Source organism: Lepidochelys olivacea (assembly GCF_965140295.1).
Source record: "Lepidochelys olivacea isolate rLepOli2 genome assembly, chromosome: 1".
In the NCBI taxonomy this organism is placed as follows: Eukaryota; Metazoa; Chordata; order Testudines; family Cheloniidae; genus Lepidochelys; species Lepidochelys olivacea.
In genome coordinates this window covers 76931231-76940434 of record NC_140411.1, presented here as the reverse complement: position 1 = coordinate 76940434, position 9204 = coordinate 76931231, and positions in this window count along the sequence as shown.

Below are 9204 nucleotides of genomic sequence, written 5' to 3'. Positions count from 1 at the left end.
TTGTAATTTGATGGTTATGATTATGCTGTCTGTATACATGTATCATTTTTGTATTTAAAGTTACGAATATTGGCTATGTATTTGTATCTCAATGTGTTTGATTCTAAGTAGCCTCAGTGAAGCATTTGGTTAGCTTCTTGAGAAAGGATGATTCTCAGTAAGTATCCAATCAAGAAACACTTAACTCACAATGGACTTTGGGAGATGCCAATCCAGATCTGAGCTTTCCTGGGAATGTTCAAACTAACATGTAAACAATGGTGTCAGCCTGAAAAGGTGGAATCATGCATGGACATGTGACTTGCCCAGGTGGCTACAAACTCCATCTTGTTGCTGTGATTTTGCACAGAAGAACAAAGAGGTTTCCACTCACAAGAGAGAGAATATAAAAGGCCCTGGAAGCCCCTACATTTTGGCTTCAGCTGGCCCAAGAGATGGCGTCTCCACCCCCAAGAGATGCCTGAAAGAAACTGGAACAAAGGACAGTAACTACTGGGGTGTGAGTGATTGCTGGACCCAGACTAGGGGGGAGTCCAGTCTGTGAAACAAGCTTATTGGAACATCTTTGGAGGTGAGATTTCATCTATAATAAGTTTCTTAATATATTAGGCTTAGACTTGCATGTTTTGTTTTATTTTGCTTGGTAACTTACTTTGTTCTGTCTGTTATTACTTGGAACCACTTAAATCCTACTTTTTATACTTAATAAAATCACTTCTGCTTATTAATTAACCCAGAGTAAGTAATTAATACCTGGGGGAGCAAACAGCTGTGCAATTTTCTCAATCAGTGTTATAGAGTGTGGACAATTTATGAGTTTACCCTGTATAAGCTTTATATAGAGTAAAACGGATTTATTTGGGGTTTCGATCCCATTGGGAGCTGGGTGTCTGGGTGCTAGAGACAGGAGCACTTGCTAAGTCGTTTTCAGTTAAGTCTGCAGCTTTGGGGGTGTGGGTCAAACCCTGGGTCTCTGTTGCAGCAGAATAGTTTATCTGGCTCAACAAGACAGGCTTCTGGAGGCCCAAACTGGCAGAGAAAACTGGCTCAGAGGTAGTCTCAGAACATCAGGTGACAGTCCGAAGAGGGTCTCTGTGATCGAACCCATCACATAGACAATAGACTATGAACACAATTCCACGCTTGGAAGATATTGGGGCTTGCAACCGTATAATTCCCACTGAGTGCTGCTTCTCCTCTTAGCTGTAGGGCGGACTGGAAAACCAGAATTCTGTTTCAAGAAAAATTGAGGTTTTGGCAGTTGGTTTTGATCTGCATCAGGAAGAAATGAACACCTTTTGAAATGTGTTACAAAAAAACACAGAGAGAGACAACCATCATTTCCCCTCTAGAATAGTTAATATGCTTGTGGTTAGGACACGGACCCAGGTTCAAGTCTTTGCTCTGCCTGATTCTGCTCTACTTGGATCTCTCACATCCCAGGTGAATGCAGTAACTTCCAGGTTATTCTGGGTGGATCTGTCTCTCTCTCTGAACCAGACATTATTTTCTGGACCTGAGAGCGCATAGCTGAAACTGAAAATGTTCTGAGAAAAAAAAACGTTTTGTTGAAAAATCCCTATCCAGCTTTACTTATTAGTTATACCTCTCACTGCCCATCTTGTTCTGTGAGCCTGCTGGCTCCTTCAAACTAAGTAAGGCTAGGCTGAAATAGTTCGGAGGATGAACTCCACTGAGCTCATTAGATGCTCTAAGAAGGGATGTTGGTGACTCTGCTGTGATGTGAATACTGAGTTATGCCTACACCACCCGCCAGATCAGCGGGCAGTGATCGATCCAGCGGGGATCCATTTATCATGTCTAGCCTAGATGCGATATATCGACCCCCAAGCGCTCTCCCATCGATGCCTGTACTCCACCACCCCGAGAGGCACAGGCGGAGTTGATGGGGGAGTGGCAGCAGTCGACTCACTGTGGTGAAGACACCACAGTAAATCAATCTAAGTATGTTGACTTCAGCTACGTTATTCACATAGCTGAAGTTGCGTAACTTAGATTGATCCCCCCCCCAGTGTAGACTGGGGCTAAGCATGGTAGTAGGAAGCATTGAGATAACAAAGGAACTGCCTTTTGTAATAAAGTAAAACAGTTGATGCATATCAATAATAACAATTTAAATAAAGCATGCATGTACAGACAATATATCTGAGTTTCAGTTCAACTTACTTGTGCATTTAAAATGCAGAAATAGTAGTTAGGAGATCTGGATTTATTCTCAACTCTGCAACAGACATGCTGTGTGCCCTTGGGTAGTCACTTAACGTTTTTTTGTTTCATTTACTTATCTGTAAGACTGAGATAATAATTCTTACCTGCCTCTGCATGAATGATATAAGGCTTCATTTATTAATGTTTGTAAAATGCTTTGAGATCCTCAGATGGAAGGTGCTGAAAAGTTCAAACTATACTCAAGAGACAGTAATTCAAGAAATGATGTCACCATCAAGATTTGGTGTCACTACTCTGAGAACCAGTAATGAGAATAGCAAGAGTTATGGAATAGCTTACACTGATGAACTGTGATGAATTCCCTCTGAATGCATGGGCACCCATATACACAGGTATCTGAATTTCTGCATCATCTCTGCTTCTAAATGTTTTCTAGTGCAGTTTCAGTAAATTACAGAAATAATCTGTAGTGTAGATGGATCTGAAATTAGATAGCAAAGAAAGAAAATTCTCTGGCATAATGGGAAAACTGTTTATTTCTTAAAGAAAGTAAGTTGCACAAATAAAATGGACCTTTTCAAATTTCACATTTTAAGGGGGGAACAAAACACCTCTTTAAATTATATGTTTGCACATCAAATTGTTCCATATTTCTGAATCTCAGATTCTCTGTTCTTTTCACTTCCCTACAGGGATCCTTAGGTTAATACTGCAGGCCTCAGTGCTTCATGTTACTGTCAAGGGGAAAAGAGAAACAAACAACAAAAGGCTGTGTACAGCACCACTCAATAAATGCTTTGTAGCTTCAGCACCAAGACCTTCTCTGTGTTATGTTACTTTAAAAAAATAAAGGGCATACAAGCACTTCTTTCTCTAACCTTTATTTACAACTATTCCCAGAAATGATTGACAACTAATTGCCTTAATTCATCCATAAATTTCTTCTACAGTAAGTGTAAATCTAATCCAGCCCATCACAATATAGTTGCTGTTCTTTTCTTTTTAATCAGTTTGTTAATCCTAGGCTTGGAACATGGATATCAGCAGTAGAATGTTTGATGCTACTGCTGCGAGTTGTTTTTTAATGAATTCATGTGTTCCTGTCACTTTTTGTGCTCTATGAGCATTCATGTGATCGAGTTTCACATGCAAATGCTAGTTTTGTAAGAAACTAATTTTAAATTTGCTCATGAAAGTACTGGCTTCAGAACAGAACTCTGCCATTCAGGAACCTAAAACAATAAGAACATAAGAACATCCATAGTGTTTCAGATCAAAGGTCCATCTAGCCCAGTATCCAGTCTTCCAACAATGGCCAATCCCCAGGTGTCCCAGAGGGAATGGCAGAACAGGTAATTATCAAGTGATCCATTCCGTGTCACCCATTCCAAGTTTCTGGCAAACAGAGGAAATGGACACCATCCCTGCTCATCCTGATTAATAGTCATTGATGGACCTATCCTCCATGAATTTATCTAGGTTATTTTTAACCCTGTTATCGTCTTGGTCTTCACAACATCCTATGGCAAGGAGTTCCATAGGTTGACTGTGCATTGTGTGAAAAAAAATAGTTCCTTTTGTTTCTTTTAAACCTGCTGCCTATTAATTTCATTTGGTGGCCCCTAGTTCTTGTGCTATGAGAAGGAGTAAATAACACTTCATTATTTACTTTCTCCACATTAGTCATGATTTTATAGACCTCAATCATATCCCCCCTTAGTCATCTCTTTTCCAAACTGAAAAGTCCCAATCTTATTAATCTCTCCTCATACAGCAGTTGTTCCATACCCCTAATCATTTTTGTGCCCTTTTCTGAACCTTTTCCAAGTCCAAATATATCTTTTTTGAGATGGGGCAACACATCTGCACACAGTATTCAGAATGTATGCGTACCATGGATTTCAATAGAGGCAATATGATATTTTCTGTCTTATTATCTATCCCTTTCTTAATGATTCCCAACATTCTGTTTGCTTTTTTTAGCTGCCGCTGAACATTGAGTGGATGTTTCCAGAGAACTATCCACAATGACTCCAAGATCTCCTTCTTGAGTGGTCACAGCTACCTTAGACCCCATCGTTTTGTATGTATAGTTGGGATTATATTTTCCAATGTGCATTACTTTGCATTTATCAACATTGAATTTCATCTGCCATTTTTTCGCCCAGTCACCCAGTTCTCAGAGATCCTTTTGAAGCTCTTCTCAGTCTGCCTAGGACTTAACTATCTTGAGTAGTTTTGTATCATCTGCAAATTTTGCCACCTCACTGTTTACCCCTTTTTCCAGATCGTTTATGAGTATGTTGGATAGAACTGCACCCAGTACAGACTCCTGTGGGAACCACTATTTACCTCTCTCCATTCTGAAAACTGACCATTTATTCCTACCCCTTTTTTCCCATATTTAACCAGTTACCAATCCATGAGAGAACCTTCCCTCTTATCCCATGATTGCTTATTTTCTTAATCGCCTTTGGTGAGGGACCTTGTCAGGGGCTTTCTTAAAATCTAAACACACTATATCCACTGGATCCCCCTTGTTCACATGCTTATTGAGCCCCCTCAAAGAATTCTAGTAGATTGGTGAGGCATGATTTCCCTTTATAGAAACCATGTTGACTATTCCCCAACAAATTATATTCATCCATGTGTCTGACAGTTTTGTTCTTTACTATAGTTTCAACCAATTTGCCCGGTACTGAAGTCAGGCTTACCAGCCAGTAATTGCCAGGGTCACCTCTGGAGTCCTTTTTTAAAAATTGGCATCACATTAGCTATCCTCCAGTCATTTGGTACAGAAGCTGATTTAAATGATAGGTTGCAGATGACAGTTAGTAGTCCTGCAGTTTCACATTTGAGTTCCTTCAGAACTATTGGATGAATACCATGTCGTCCTGGTGACTTATTACTGTTTAGTTTATCGATTTGTTCCAAAACTTCTTCTAATGACAAATCTGGGACAGTTCCTCAGATTTGTCACCTAAAAAGAATGGCTCAGGTTTGGGAACCTCCCTCACATCCTCAACTGTGAAGATTGATGCAAATAATTCATTTAGTTTCTCCGCAATGGCCTTATTGTTCTTGAGTGCTCCTTTAGCATCTTGATCATCTAGTGGCCCCACTGGTTGTTTAGCAGGCTTCCTGATTCTGATATACTTAAAAAAATTGGTATTAATTTGAATTTTGGCTAGCTGTTCTTCAGATTCTTTTTTGGCCTTCCTAATTATATTTTTTACACTTAATTTGCCTGAGTTTATGCTTCCTTCTATTTTCCTCATTAGGATTTAACTTCCTAACTTTAACTTTTTAAACGCTCTGTTTTGGTTCTCTTCCTATGCTTTTTTTAATTTGGGGTGTACATTTATGTTGAGCCTCTATTATGATGTCTTTAAAAAGTTTCCATGCAGCTTGCAGGGATTTTTCTTTTGGTGCTGTACCTTTTAATTTCTGCTTAACTAACATCCTCATTTTTGTGTAGTTCCCCTTTCTGAAATTAAATGCTACAGTGTTGTGCCACTGTGGTGTTTTTCCCACCACAGGGATGTTAAATTTTATATACTATGGTCACTATTACCAAGTGATCCAGCCTATTCACCTCTTGGACATGATACTGTTCTCCACTTAGGACTAAACAAAGAATTATCTCTCCTCTTGTGAGTTCCAGGGTGAGCTCCTCCAAGAAGCAGTCATTTAAGGTGTCAAGAAATGTTATCTCTGCATCCTACCCTGAAGTGATATGTACCCAGTGAATATGGGGATAGTTGAAATCTCCCATTATTATTGAGTTTTTTATTTTAATAGCCTCTCTAATCTCCCTGAGCATTTCACAGTCACTATCACCATCTTGGTCAGGTGGTCTGTAATATATCCCTACTGCTATATTCTTATTATTCAAGCATGGAATTAATATCCATAGAGATTCTATGGTACAGTTTGGTTCATTTAAGATTTTTACTTCATTTGATTCTATGCTTTCTTTCACATATAGTGCCACTCCCCCACCAGCGTGACCTGTTTGTCCTTCCAATATATTTTGTACCCTGTTATTATTGTGTCCCATTGATTATCCTCATTCCACCAAGTTTCTGTGATGCCTATTATATCAATATCCTAATTTAATATTAGGCACTCTAGTTCACCCATCTTATTGTTTAGACTTTTAGCATTGGTATACAAGCACTTTAAAAACTTGTTACTTTTTTGCTGTCTGCCATTACATGATGTAATTGAATGGGACTTTTTTTCTTTTGACTGTTTCTCATCATATCCTGCTTGTATTTTATCATCTTCCATCCTCTCCTCCTTATTAGGGCTTAGGGAATCTCCATTTATAGATCCTCCTCTATGGGAAGTCCAAACCACATGCTCCTCCGCACATGTTGGCTTTCCCCCAGACCTTAGCTTAAAACCTGCTCTACAAACCTTTTATTTTAAGCACCAACAATCTGGTTCCATTTTAGTTTAGGTGGAGCCCATCTTTCCTGTATAGACTCCCCCTTTCCCAAAAGTTTCCGCAGTTCCGAATAAATCTAAAGCCCTCCTCCCTACACTATCGTTTCATCCACGCATTGAGACCCTGTAGTTCTGCCTGTCTAACTGACCCTGCATGTGGGACTGGAAGTATTTCAGAGAATGTTACCATGGATGTCCTGAACTTCAATCTCTTACCTAGCAGCCTAAATTTGGCCTCCAGGACCTCTATCCTATCCTTGCCTATGTCATTGGTACCTACATATACCACAAGCACCAGCTTCTGCCCAGCACTACACATAAGCCTACACATAAGGCAGGCAAGTCATCATGTAGTTCTCCCAGTCATCGCATACCCAGCTATCTATGTTGCTAGTGATCGAATTACCCATTACTAATACCTGTCTCTTTCTAATAACTGGCGTTCCATCTCCTGGAGAGGTATTGAATCATAGAAGATTAGGGTTGGAAGAGACCTCAGGAGGTCATCTAGTCCAACCCCCTGCTCATAACAGGACCAAAGCCAACTAAAATCAGTATCCTCAGTGCGAGAGGAGACCACAACATCATCTGAAAGGAGGGTCCCAACTATGGGATCATTTCCCTCTGCTCCAGTTGTATGTTCGCCTTCCCTGAGGCTTTCATCATCCTCTACAGCATAGAGGTGGGACCATTCTATTGTATCCTGGAAAATCTCATCTATGTATCTCTCTGTCTCCCTTAACTCCTCCATTTCATCCACGCTGGTCTCCAAAGCTGTACACGGTCTCTGAGGGCCAGGAACTCCTTGCACCGAATACACACATACACCACCTGCCCATAGGGCAGGTAATCATACGTGCTGCATTGGGTGCAATAAACTGGGTAGTCCCCACTCTGTTGCTGGACTTCTGCCTGCATTTTCTTTTTACTCGTGAAGCTTGTTCCTTTTTTGTTGTTTTGTTTTTATCAGGGGATGTTTTTGGCTCTAAAGAAGTTTAAGGAATGGTAAGGGTATGTAGCCCCTCCTCACCCCCCCCCCAAAAAAAACCTCTCTTGCAAAACTCCCCTGTTAGCTGCTCCTGTTCACTAGCTCATCTAGTCGCTTAGGGGCGGGCTTTTTAAAGCCTTGGTCTTCCTGAGTAGCTCTGTGCCCTGGTTAAGGGTAAATGGGTGCTAAAGAGCTTAGGGATCAAAGCCTTGTTAAGAAGCTTTCACCTCTCAGCCTTGCCTAGCAGCCCGCTAGGGTCAGCACCCACATGGTCAGCACACGGTCCCCCAAACAAACAAACCACATGGTATATTTCAGTCCAGCAGAAAGCACACCACACCAAACACAAATACACAAACAAGAGACAACAAGCTTACCCCAAAGGTCACGTAATGGCTTCTCCTTCACCTGGAGAAGTCCCTCCCCAAATTCCCCTGTTAGCACAATATCATGTGATTTGTATATAATCACAATTAGCAAACACAGGTGATCTGGAGGTATGGAACACTTGCAGATAACTACCATCACATCATGGTTTTAACTAAAACGTGCAAAGAAAATCAAGGAATTTTGAATAATAACTTTGTGAGACTTTACAATCTGTTAGTGGATGTTTTTCCTCACAGAAAAAGATGCTAAATTCCTTAGATAAATTATTTGTTGACAGTTAAGTCCTACCTGCTGTACTTTGATGTGGCTGCCTGTCCCAAGTGCAGAGAAATTGGGGAGGGTTGAGCTCGAGACTTACCACCTAGCCTCTGAAACCAGGCTACCATTCTAGTAAAAATGGCTCTTTGGCATAGAATACTGTCGACTCTTCATACTGCATGAAGATTCCTGGTGAAAGTCAGTCTCTGGAAGCCAGCACCCCAAAATGTTTGATGCTGGCAGCAAGAAAACAATTCAAAGTTGATTATTGGAATGTGAAAACAATTTTTCACACAGTAAAGATCTGTGTAGTAACCCTGACCTGGCACTAGTACTTGCTGCAGCTATGATGCAACAGCATAGAATGATGTCCTGGGGAGAGAGACGGACAAAGAGAAGGCAGCTTGAGCTTGGGAGAGGGCATGGAATCTGCCCAAAGCAGGCAGTTGGACCAAGCTGTGAGAAGAGGAGGGAAGTACAGTGCTCTGGATACTGAGCTAGCAGATGAACCAGAGCTGGCGTAGGAAGTGATGTGATAGAATACCAGAAGAATAGAAGAAGAAAAATAGGAGCCTGGGAAGCAAGAAGGAGGAAAATAGGAAAGGTTCCAGATCAGGAGAAGTATTAAAAAAACCCAGACCTGGGTATGTGAGCAGACACTATTAGAGAAGATAAGTGAAGGGAAATAAAATCTATAGACATAGAAGAGAGGGAGTATCAAGGGTAAATAACTGGAAGTAAATGCAATTGGTGAAGAAAGGAATTGATCAAAAATCTGTGTTAGATGAAAATAGATCCTGAAAATTAAACAAGAAGCTCAGAACCTAAAGTAAATGAATAGAGAGAATGACTGTTTGGATATCTATTGATGGAATATAGTTAAAGGTGCCTAATGGGCAAGTGAGGACCACGAGGTGGGGAACATC